Source organism: Globicephala melas, chromosome 20, assembly GCF_963455315.2.
Source record: "Globicephala melas chromosome 20, mGloMel1.2, whole genome shotgun sequence".
Classification (NCBI taxonomy): Eukaryota; Metazoa; Chordata; class Mammalia; order Artiodactyla; family Delphinidae; genus Globicephala; species Globicephala melas.
Window position 1 is genome coordinate 41,448,850 of NC_083333.1, and position 12,984 is coordinate 41,461,833.

The window sequence follows — 12,984 nt, forward strand, 5'->3', positions numbered from 1 at the left end:
GGAGAGGCCACAACAGTGAGAGGCCCGCATACTGCAAAAAAAAAAAAAAAAAGGAAAAACTGGGACTTCCCTGGTGGCGCAGTGGTTAAGAATTCGCCCTGTCAATGCAGGGGACACGGGTTCGATCCCTGGTCCAGGAAGATCCCACATGCCACGGAGCAACAAAGCCCGTGCACCACAACTACTGAGCCTGTGCTCTAGAGCCCACAAGCCACAACTACTGAGCCCATGCGCCACAACTACTGAAGCCCGTGCACCACAACTACAGAAGCCAGTGTGCCTACAGCCCAAACTCCACAACAAAGCCACCGCAATGAGAAGCCCGCACACCGCATCAAAGAGCAACTCCTGCTCACCACGACTAGAGTAAGCCCATGTGCAGTAACGAAGACCCAATGCAGCCAAAAATAAATAAATAAAATAAAAATAAATAAATAAACTTATTAAGGAAAGTTGTAAAAACCATTCTTAGTCATTGGGCCATACAAAACAGACCATGGACCAGATCTGACTCATGGGCCACAGTTTACTGATCCCTGGTATAGTCACATCACTGGAATCTGGTAAGAGCATAAATACCACATGAGAATTTATCCAGTTATCAGTGGCTTAATATTTAACACTCAAAAAGTATACAGTTGTCTCCTTATTACAGTCTGTAAGTGATCCTCATTTCACAAATGAGACTAAAGCCAGGGAACTTTAGTCTTCATAAGACATTGAAGTAGGGGGCAAAGATAAAACTAAAACTCAAGAACAATACCCCCCAAAAGTCACCCCAAGGAAATCCTACTTCTTGAACCCTCAAAAGTCAAAGCCAAATAATTGCAGAGGCTTGGTTCTAAACTCTTTACATGGGTGATCAAAATCTCTCTGTGAATAAAGAAGTAATCACTTAAACACTTCTCTCAATGCCCTGAGAATGATAAAAGGGCAAATATTCCAAAGGTTCTATAAAACCAAGAACCTTTGTAGGTAGTAAATTTGATCAAAAATATGACCGTTAACATCTTCAAAATCCCAGCTCCTTACAGTGGAATGCCACTCTAGGCTGGCTGCCCAACAGAGCTTTTTGCTCCAATCACAAAGAACTGGACAGTACTTTGGCTAAGTGGTTCCCACAGGGAATGATGTCTGAACTCACTTCAAGAAACAAGCAGCTGACTCCCCTCGAAGGGAAATACCTTCTCATTTCTGGTTTCAAAATTAAGTCTAGTCTTTCTTTGCCAGGAATCTAACATACTAGGCTTGAAAAATTGATCAAAATAGTAAATCCTCATAAGCAGAACATCTATCTCGAGGCGTGGGGGGTGTTAAAGTGAAAGAAACACGTGGAGAAGAAGAAAAAACCTTTCTTCTATTAAATTTTCTGGGTTCACTATGACCATTCCACTCAAGTCCCCATAGCAGTCATAAAGCTAGCAGCCCAAGAATAAGGAAAATAGTAGTTTATTCAGAAACAAACATTTTCAACTAATTCCAGTCACCTCAGTTCCCACCTTTTCTGGGTTTCCAGTTCTACCTACTTTGGCCATTGCCACAGTTGAAATGGTCTCCTAGAATGACCCGGAAAAGAGATTCAGACAAGTCCCTAGTTCTTTCCAGATCCACAGTTGATCCAATCTACATGCTACGGAGTAAGAAATGACCTAAAGGGACAAACTTAAGTCTGACAGTTAGAGTCATTTATTAGGCAAAGCAGTAGTTCTCTAGCAAGGCAAATCTTTTTTTAAAGTCACCCACTGCAGAAAGCCACTAATACATTATGCAGTTAAAGATGCCTTCTTAAAATAGGCTCAGGGGCTTCCCTGGTGGCGCAGTGGTTGAGAGTCCGCCTGCCGATGCAGGGGACACGGGTTCATGCCCCGGTCCGGGAAGATCCCACATGCCGCGGAGCAGCTGGACCCGTGAGCCACGGCTGTTGGGCCTGCGCGTCCGGAGCCTGTGCTCCGCAACGGGAGAGGCCACAGTGGTGAGAGGCCCGCGTACCACAAAGAAAAAAGAAAAATCACTTTTGGGAGTTCCTGGTGTCCTAGTGATTAGGATATTCTGGGCTTTCACTGCTGTGGCCCGGGTTCAATCCCTGATCAGGGAACTGAGATCCTGCAAGCCATGCAGCATGGCCAAAAAAAAAAAAAAATCACTACCAGCACCATGGTTGACTACCAGCAGTGGCTTTCAACTTTTCTTCTGTCTCCACAAAGACTGCAGGCATGACACCCTCCTACCAGGGACACTGAGGAAACAATGATACACTACAGTAGAGTATTATCACTCCCATTTTACAGGTGAGGACTCTGAAGCTCGAGGAGTGGGGTTACATGTATGCACACTAGGGAGAGAGGCAGACTGACTGAGCTAAGCGCGACCCCCCAGATCACTCAGGAGTAAACTGCAGAGTTAGGACTCAAACTCAGGTCTCCTGATCCCTTTCTATTTCACCAATCACCATGAAAAAAATCTCCACTGCAAGTTGGTTGGGTTTAGCAATTTTCTACTATTTTTCCTAAATGAAAACTTAACCCACTCCAAATTCCTATCTTAGGGATGGAATACAAACAGATCTCTATGTTTTCCAAGAGCAAACCAATTTATATAAATTTTTTTTTTTTTTTTTTTTTTTTGCGGTACGCGGGTCTCTCACTGTTGTGGCCTCTCCCATTGCAGAGCACAGGCTCTGGACACGCAGGCCCAGTGGCCATGGCTCATGGGCCCAGCCGTTCTGCGGCATGTGGGATCTTCCCGGATCGGGGCACGAACCCGCGTCCCCTGCATCGGCAGGCGGACTCTCAACCACTGCGCCACCAGGGAAGCCCAATTTATATAAATTTAAATTAACACAACTTTCCTTGCCCTGAAGATTCCCTGAAGAAGCTTTATTCAAACCAATTCAGGATCGACACTACAAGCACTAACCCAATGCAGAGGGTCTGCTTTGAGAACTGCTTTCAGTTAAGAACAAATGAAGTGGGCTTCCTTGGTGGCACAGTAGTTAAGAATCCACCTGCCAATGCAGGGGACACGGGTTCAAGCCCTGGTCTGGGAAGATCCCACATGCTGCAGAGCAACTAAGTCCGTGCGCCACAACTACTGAGCCTGCGCTCTAGAGCCTGCGAGCCACAACTACTGAGCCCATGTGCCACAACTACTGAAGCCCACGCACCTAGAGCCCATACTCTGCAACAAGAGAAGCCACCACAATGAGAAGCCCGCGCACTGCAATGAAGAGTAGCCCCCGATCGCCGCAACTAGAAGCCCATGCACAGCAACGAAGACCCAACACAGCCAAAAATAAAAATAAATAAAATAAATAAATTTATTTAAAAAAAAAAAGAATCTAACATTCCTGAAGTTAAACCTGAGATTAAACTAAAAAAAGGAAAAAAGAGGGTTCATCACGGAATTAAGTCTTTCCTTTCTGATCTATTAAATTAGAACTACAAACCTCACCATCTGTGTTCTTCAGAGTCCCTGATTTTCAGAAAAATTCTCATTCCCTTCTTAAGCCTTTCCACTTAAAAACCATGATAGCTTTTCACATCCTCAGGAGTCAGTTTCTCTGAAATAAAGATCAGAGAGCATTATTTCAAGTCTTCTTAATATCAAATTTATCACAGAATTCAGAGGTAAGTCTCCATAAAACTCAAGCACTTTTAAAAAGTGCTTTCTTCTGTTCCTCAGAAGACAAAACCTGTTTTTCTATTCAATTTCCAAATATTCGTACACTTTAGGAGCAGGAAACCTCCTGAGGACAAAGACAGAAACTACTTCCTTTTACATTTGATAAATGAAGAATCCAATTTAGTTGTTGCTTTTTATCATATATTTTAAAAGATCTAAGAGGTATTCCAGTTACCACTACAATCTGAGGGCTTTACTCAAATGGTATTCTGCTGTTATAAAACTCAGGTTTCAATACCAAGTTATTTTACAAAGAAAAAAATTTTTATTTTAAATCTAAATCTTAACGACATCCACTTTCATGCTGAGTGACCTCAGGTAACAGCACTCTCCTTTGATCTCAGCTTTGATTACAGAGTAAATTACAGTTTTTGTACCAAAGTACCCAACAAAATCCCACAGGGGAAAAAAAAACAAAAAAAACACCTGACCTTGAACATTTTTAAGTAGGCTGTCTCCCTCAGCAAAGTCTCAAGGGCCTTAGTTCTACCTTACAAGACTCAGTCATATGGATAGGAATTTGGGATGTCAACAAGAAAATTATCTCTCCTTTGTTAAATACATGTTCAATTCTTTAATATCCTATTAAACTGCTTTGTAATATAAAGGAACAGAGAGACAGCTAAAAGAGACATTTCAAGATTCTCACTGAAAGACCATTTAGCTCTGTCTACTCTGTCTCCAGATAATCTAAAGAGAAGACAGTTGTGTCTTCAAGAGGAAAAGGTTCCAAATGTTCCCCCAATGCAATTCTTCTGATCCCATAGTTCAAAACAAACAAACAAAACAAAACACCTCTCTAACAGTATGAGAGATGGAACATAAATATTCAGCAGAAAGAGAAAGATCAGTTGCTCTAGGACAAAGAAAAGTCACATAACAGACAATGGGGTTTTTGTTTGGTGTATTTTCATACCAGGTGGATAGAGGTGGCAAGATTTTCCAAGCAAGGACGTTAAAACTCACTGATGGGACTTCCCTGGTGGTCCAGTGGGTAAGACTCTAAGCTCCCAATCCAAGGGGCCTGGGTTCAATCCCTGGTCGGGGAACTAGATCCCATATGCATGCCGCAACTAGGAGTCCGCATGCTGCAACTCAGAAGTCCGAATGCCACAACTAAAGAAGTCCACATACCGCAACGAAGGTCCCATGTGCTGCAGCTAAGACCCGGCGCAGCCAAAATAAATATAAATAAGTAAATAAATATTTTTTTTAAAAAAAGGTTTTACGGATGTTAAAAAAAAAAGAACCATTGATGAATCAGCTGTCAAGACCATTCAATAAAATAACCAACCTTAGAAACATTCCCATCAAACAAGTGCAAAATGAACAAGCCCACTTTGCATATTTCTCAACCATGTTACTGACAGAATCAATAGCAAGAAACCAAGGGTAACTGCAACAATGAAAATAAGTAGAAAATGATTAGGTAGGTTTTTTTTGGCCACACCATGCGGCATGCAGGATCTTAGTTCCCTGACCAGGGTTCAAAGCTGGGCCCTTGGCAGTGAGAGTGCAGAGTCCTAACCACTGGACCACCAAGAAATTCCCTGAATGGGTAGGTTTTTGTTAAAACTGGATTCCAAATTCAACAGCAAGCACTCCATTCTGATAAGCATTTCATTTAACAACTATTCCTTAAATAACCCTATAATGGCCCTGTACCAGTTTAGACATTACCCTGAACTAAGAAACTTTAGAGGAACATTTCATGTATGTGTCCATTTTACCCAATGAGCTCTTAAGCACAGACAGTACCGTATCCTTCTATAGTTCTTTCCTATTATTTTACAGCACAGAGTAGGGGCTCATCTGTCACTTGTTGAACCGAACCAAATTTAAAAGTAGCATTGTCTGAAAGAGCAAGCAAGCCTGAGTTGAGGGAAAAAAGCAGTGAAGGATGGATCAATGTGCCAGAAATGGAAAAGACAAGAAAAGAGGTAAGGAAGAAACACAAGGCTATATACACATGTGTAGTTCAGTGTTCCAAAAAATCTTAACTTGCTTAACTTGCTGAGTTTATTCATTCATTAATCCATCTATCATATGATAAACATTTATTGAGCACCCGCTAGGTGCCAAAGCATTGTTCTATAACAATGGTTCCCAAGCGGGGTGATTTTGTCCCCCAGGAGACAGTTGGCAATGTCTGGAGACATTCTGACTGTCATGACTAGGAGGTGCTACCGGCATCTAGGAGGTAGAAAACAAGGATGCTGCTAAACACTCTATAGTGCACAGGGCAACCTCCCACAACAAAGAATTTTCCCGTCCAAAAATGTCAATAATGCTGAGGTTGATAAACCCTGTTCTAGAGGCTGAACTAGACAATTTTTTACAATCTTGGGGCCTATATTCTAGAGGAAAAGATAAACAAGGAAACAAATACAATCTCAACATTTCCATTACTGACAAAAAGAATGAAAAAAAGAGAATCATAAAGGGAGAGTGCAGGAGTAGGGTATAGTGTTCTTTTAGATGAGGAGAGGGGTGGGGGCTGGGGGCTGGCTCTCCAAAGAAGTCTCTCCACGAACAGCCAAGCCCTGGAAACATCTGGGGAAAGAGCATTCCAAAAAGAATTCACAAACATCAAAGGGAAAACCGCCTGAGATAGTAATGAGCTTGATGTGTTAGAGAACTAGTGAAAAAGCCAGAGTAACTAGAACAGGGTGAGGTGAAGAGTGAGAGGAGATGAAATCTGAGGCCTCTGTAGGCCATCCTCCAAATCCAAAAGTAGTATCCTTCTCCATCCAATATGCCTATTATACCAAAGAAGTCTAAACAAACCAACAGCTTCACACCCAAAGTAAACAAGTTCCATCAGTTATCTCGTTCACTAATCTCACAGACTGTACACCTCATCTCTCCTTGGCTTGAGTACAGCTAGGGACCTAGGTACTAACTGAAAGCCTTCCAGGGTTAAAAGTCCCCTGATGGCAGTCTGCCTACCTGTCCACCTGCCCTTCAACCTTGCTCCTGAAAAGCAGTACAGTATGGGGAAGGAGGGGCTCATTACCACAGTGGCGCAATGGCATCCAGTTCCTAAGTCACAGAACCCCACATGGGAGAACAGCCAGGAGCTACTGCCTAAGAGTATTCACATGCCACTGCAGGAGACTAACGAACAGCAGGAGCCAAACAGGTTCCTATAATTACGGAGGAACTGATGTCAACACTGAACTATGAACACGCCTCCACGTGTTCTAGGACAGAATACAGCAGAGAGTTTCCACTAAAGCACTTCTGGTTTCTCTAAAATACAAGGAAACAGACTAGAGTAACATTCTTGTTATTCGTATTTTACCACCTTCCCCGCCCAAAAAAGCTTTATATAGTCTGAAAATAATCTACAGCCCTCGTCTCTCAATGGAAAAGGTGCTCCCTCCCCCTTGAAATTCAGTTCAGTCAAACCTGGTGAAACAGATTTCTATCATATGTAGAAATGGAATTAATTAAAATTCCAAGGTTAGTCCATGAAGGGAAAAAAATCACTTTTCCAACTGCGCACATATTTCATCATGGAAATTCAACTCTGCAGCAAATCTGATTGATCCAACAAGTAATTTTTAAAAAAATCACAAAGGGACTTCCCTGGTGGCGCAGTGGTTAAGTATCCGCCTGCCAATGCAGGGGACACGGGTTCGAGCCCTGGTCCAGGAAGATCCCACATGTTGCAGAGCAACTGGACCTGTGAGCCACAACTACTGAGCCTGCGCTCTAGAGCCCACGTGCCACAACTACTGAGCCCTCGTGCCACAACTACTGAAGCCTGCGCGCCTAGAGCCCGTGCTCCACAACAAGAGAAGCCACCGCAATGAGAAGCCCGCGCACCGCAACAGAGTGGCCCCCACTCGCCGCAAGCAGAGAAAGCCCACGCGCAGCAACAAAGACCCAACGCAACCAAAAATAAATAATAAGTAAACTAATTTTTTAAAAAATTACACGCACACCATGATAATTTAAACTGAAAATCCTAGACTTCTGCAACTAAACCTGGATGTTTTACTCTTTACCTCAATGATTTTTCACTGTTACAAGCAGAACACAACCCTAGAAGAGAAAAGGACAGAGGCAAAAGAAAGATATATAACTATATGACGAAATCCTTTCAAATATAATTTTCCTAATAAGAGCATAAGTATACATCCCAAAGTGCAGCTTTTCCCCCTAATATGACTCTTTCCTCTTGTCTCAGATTATTTTTCAAAAGCCCGAAAAACATAAACTCAGAAGCCTACATATTCATAGACGACTTGATGTGGTAAATATTAGGTACCACAGGTTATGATTCCCAGTTACAGGGCAACCCAGCAGCCAAGTCCTCTCATCTAAAATGATCACAAATCAATGAGAAGTCTACTCTTGTGTGCAATAAAATAACCACATCTGTGAAAAATTACTTCAATAAAAAGACGGCTAGAGATAACTAATGCAAGAGCAACTGTAAACATAATACCTGAAAATCGTCCTAAACAGAGATCAGAGAATGACTTCACCAAACATCCCCAGCCCCTACCACACCCCTCAAAGCAAAGAGAAAATCCTACTATCCTGAAAGCACTGAAGTATTGGGAAGGTGGGGGAACATATATAGAAAATAGTCAACTGCAGTAAATCAGTAATAGTTCAAAGTGCTGTAGTGCTTCAAAACATAGCCAGTGATTCATAGTCAATGAGACAATAACACTTTATTTTTATTTTTTGGCCGTGCGGCTTGCAAGATCTCAGTTCCCCGAGCAGGGACTGAACCCAGGCCATGGCAGTGAAAGCCTGGAATCCTAACCACTAAGCCACCAGGGAACTCCCAAGACAATAACACTTTAGATTTAGCACTGTTTTTGTGACTTCATTCAGCAAAACTGTTTCAATGAAACCTGTAAAATTCTACTAGAGCTGTTTTGATAGAGCTGTTCATCTTAGAATGTAAATCTATGTCAGAGCCGACATGGCTTCCTCAGGCTGCATTTTAGCTAATAACAGCAAGACTTCCAACACCTGAGTACTAGGGTACTACACTTGGCCTCTACAACATAGCTAAGACAGGTACTATTTAGCTCCTGATCGCCAAGCGACTCACAGCAACCAAGGAGCAGCAGCAAACACCTCATTTCCAGGTGTTTTACATACCAACAATAAAAGACAACAACTGTTTTTCCTTCTAAGGCCTAGGGATCTACAACACAAAAAGAAGAGAATGTGCCCTCTCATATTGTCAAAGTTAAAAACAAACTTCAGGGCTTCCCTGGTGGCGCAGTGGTTGAGAGTCCACCTGCCGATGCAGGGGACACGGGTTCATGCCTTGGTCCGGGAGGATCCCCCGCGTGCCGTGGAGCAGCTGGGCCCGTGAGCCATGGCTGCTGGGCCTGCGCGTCCAGAGCCTGTGCTTCGCGACGGGAGGGGCCACAGCAGTGAGAGGCCCGCGTACCGCAAAAAAAAAAAAAAAAAAAAACAAACTTCAAATCACAGTGCTTTAACATGTCCAAAAATGATGCTGCATAAATCTAAGGCAGATAATTAGTAAATTTGTTTTTAAAGCCTGAGTCAATTTTCCATTTCAAATACAAAAAAATAGATTCCTGGATGTGGACAGTGAAATGATGCAGAGTAGCTCAATGTTCATAACTAATATTTCCTCCCCACCCACACATCCCAGGAACCAGTGGGTTTACAAATGTTGGCTAAAAAAATGGAGTCATACAAGGCCAAAGTTATTACCATTAGCCAGCATTTAACTACAGAAGAGAGGAGTTAATCAGATGAAGGACACACATTCTAATTTAGAAATCCAGACCAAAGCTAGACAGACTAAAATGTAGTCGGAATACAAAAGCAACTTAGGATAGCAATAAATGGTTTAGAAGATCCTTCTAAAACAGAGCTTCCAAACTTGTCTGAAGATAAGACACATCGTAGGGCATCTGTTTAAAAATCAAGCACAAAAAAGATTGCTGGGCCCTAATCCAGACCTACTAAAATCAGAAATTTTGCAGGAGAGAGATCTGGGAATCTGTATTTTCAATGAGCACCTTAAGTATTCTTGGTGTTAGGGAAGTCTGGAACACAGGGTTCTAAAGGAGCATTAGCAATCAACTGCTATCTGAATGGGTTTCAGTAAAGAAAAGGTGATGAATATGTTGGTTAAACATGAATATGTCTGTACATTTATCACACATAAACACCATCAAAATTACAGCAAAGGGATTTTTTAAGGCATAAACTTCAAAAAAGAAAAAAAAACGGGAAAGGAGACAACAACATAAAGAGAGACGTCAACAAAATTTTGGAAGCTGGAAAGCAGATGCACTAGTTATAAATAACTTCACAGAAAGGAAAAAGCTAAATGCTTGCAGCAGTAAGAAGCAAGCAGGTTCCTACCACAGAATCTCAGAAAAGGCTCAGAAATTGGAGGCACCTAATACCTCTGGATAAGGGAGTGTAGGAGGGGCTAAAACAGAATTGGTTGAAAGTCTGTATAAGAAATAAGATTCTTCCATCCTCTCTGCCCCCTCCCCCATGATGCCTGGCAGAAGATGAGAGAAGTTGAACCAGAGGGCCTCTTGAACCAAGGGACCAGTCATAGCTAAGGGCAGCAGAGCCATAATGAAAACAGAGGGATCAAGTGAAAGTCTAACTTGTACTCAACAATGAGACCTCTTCCCCCATCCCCAGCTCTCTTCTCCCACTTGGCTCCAAAAACACCTGCTGCTGGGCTTATATTCTCCAGGCAGAAGACTGGAGCAGCCCTCTCTGAGGAAAGTGACCAGTGCCAATTCACCCTAAAATGGTGCCCACCACTTGATGAGCCAGGGCTCCACACTCAGCTTTTTAGTGCCTCATCCTTAAAAATGAACAGACATAGCCAAGAATTATCAGACATTTCAAGAAAACCTCTAACATGAAAGACAGGAATCAAAGCAAACAAAACACAATTCCTGACAACATGCAAAAATATTTATATATAAAATTCCAAAAAAATTTCCTGGAAATTAAAAAAACTGATAGCAAGGACTTCCCTAGTGGTGCAGTGGTTAAGAATCCACCTGCCAATGCAAGGGACACGGGTTTGAGCCCTGGTCTGGGAAGATCCCACATGTTGTGGACCAACTAAGCCCACACGCCACAACTACTAAGCCTGCAAGCCACAACTACTGAGCCCACGTGCTACAACTACTGAAGCCCGTGCACCTAGAGCCCGTGCTTCACAACAAGAGAAGCCACCACAATGAGAAGCCCGCACACCACAGCCAAGAGTAGCCCCCACTCGCCACCGCAACTAGAGAAAGCCCGCATGCAGCAACAAAGATCCAACGCAGCCAATAAATAAATAAATTTATTTTTTTTAAATTGATAGCAAAAAAAATTGATAGCAAATATTAAAAATACAATAGAAGAGTTGGAAGAAAAAATTAAGGTTATCTGAAAATTGAATGAGAAAAAAAAAATTCACAAGAGAAAAAAAATTACAGGGCCATTCTAGGAGTTTCACCATCTGGATTCCCCAAAAGGGGTTCCCAGAAAGAGAGAAGAAGAAATAATTATCATAGAGAGAATACATTATAAAAGATGTTAATACAAGAAAACTTCCCAAGACAGATGGAAATAAGTTGCAGACTGAAAACGCCCACTGAAGGTCAGCCATGATGATTTTGTTTTTTGGCCGCACCACCAGGCTTGTGGGATCTTAGTTCCCTGGCCAGGGATCAAACCTGGGCCCCCAGCAGTGGAAGCGTGGAGTCCTAACCACTGGACCACCAGGGAATTCCCAAGTATGATGAATTCCAATAACCATCCCAATGCACATCACTGCATTTCAGAATACCAGGGATAAAGACAAGACCCTAAATGGGACTTCCCTGGCAATCCAGTGATTAAGACTCTGCGCTTCCACTGCAGAGTCTTCCAGGGGGTGCAGGTAAAGACAAGACCCTAAAATCTCTCAGAGGAAAAACAGATCCCACACAAAGAATCTAGAATCAGAATAGCATCAAACTTCACAATATGATTTTTGAAAGTTAGAAAATGACAAAGGCTTAAAATTTCCAAAGAAATATGATCCCCAACATAATATTTTATATCTAATCACACTACCAACCAGCGTGAGGGTAGAAAAGAGATGATTCAGACATGCAAGACCTCAAAAAATGCACCCCCTCCTATAGACCTTTTTTCATAAAGCCTCTGGAAGAGACTCCACTAATGTGTTCGAGTGTACTGAAAAGAGAAACTTTCATCCGAGTTTAGGGATGAATTAATGGTTGACACTCAGAAAATCAAGCAAAAAAAAAAAGAAAGAAAAAAGGCAATTATTATACTTAGGGGAAAAAAGTATGAAGAAGGAAATATAGTACACAGTCAATATACTGGATGCTTTTTTTTTTTTTTCCTTCTTTTGATAACACTCACCTCTACTTCCTTCTGGACTCATGGCAGAGGAGGGAGGCTGGAGGTCTGGGAACTACTTTTCCTAGAATCCCCTGTCAACGAGGTTGTGGTTTAAATTCCACCGACACAACTCATTCACTCAAGATCTGGAAGATGGAAGGAAGGTAGATGCTACTACTGACCTTCCAGGAGCAATGAGCAGGTGTGTGGCCTCCAACAGATGACAGACATGTGGTTTGCAGCAGTTTTCAATATTCTGTAAATTGCCTGCTTTGGTGTTTAAGGCAGCCAAGATTATTAATGGTTGCAGTTTCTTACAATCCCCACAAGTGGCTTTCCCTGACCTGTGCTCCCCTGGCCTTCCAATGATTTGGTAATCTGTGAAATCTCAAGAATGGTTGGTTTTTCTATTTGAACCCTGATACATAATACAAAATACTGATTTAATCAAGATTGTGATATATCTCTATTAGGCAGATAGCAGGAAGGGTTGAGCGTGAAAAGCAACATAAGAATGCAAAATTCAGTGTCCACAGTAGAAATTCAATAGATAATATCTAAGAATTGAAAAACCAAGACATAACAGTGTGAGTATACTATGTAGAAACACGAAGGTAATATACATCAGGAAAAGAATACCAGAAGTATTCAAAGTGATTGAGGACAAATAAGGAGAAATGGAGCAGCTTTTTAAATTGTAAGACTTATAGTACTATTTGACTCCTTAAACGATGTATTCTTACTCTATTGATTTTTTTAATTTAATTACTAAAAATCAAAAAAATCTAACACCGTATAAGCAAAACCAAGCTTCAGACTGACCAAAATTTCAAAAAAATGAGGTCAGTACTGGATCTGTTACCAATGCAGTTAAAGAGAGTAGAAAATCCCAAACAAACCAAAATAACCCGTGTCTCACTC

The 12,984-nt window shown here is 41.9% G+C and overlaps 1 protein-coding gene across 4 annotated transcripts in view; it reads right to left on the bottom strand.

The window, feature by feature from the left end:
• Positions 1-12,984, bottom strand: part of WIPF2 (WAS/WASL interacting protein family member 2) — a 38,628-nt gene that overhangs the window by 17,638 nt on the left and 8,006 nt on the right. Inside the window, exon 1 of one of the 4 annotated variants that reach the window (XM_060290328.1) lies at positions 3,446-3,513. The exons of the other annotated variants lie outside the window; for them this stretch is intronic. The gene's annotated coding sequence lies outside the window, so the exon portion shown is untranslated. Of the gene's footprint in view, positions 1-3,445; positions 3,514-12,984 lie in introns of those variants that run through there. 4 annotated transcript variants of the gene reach the window in all.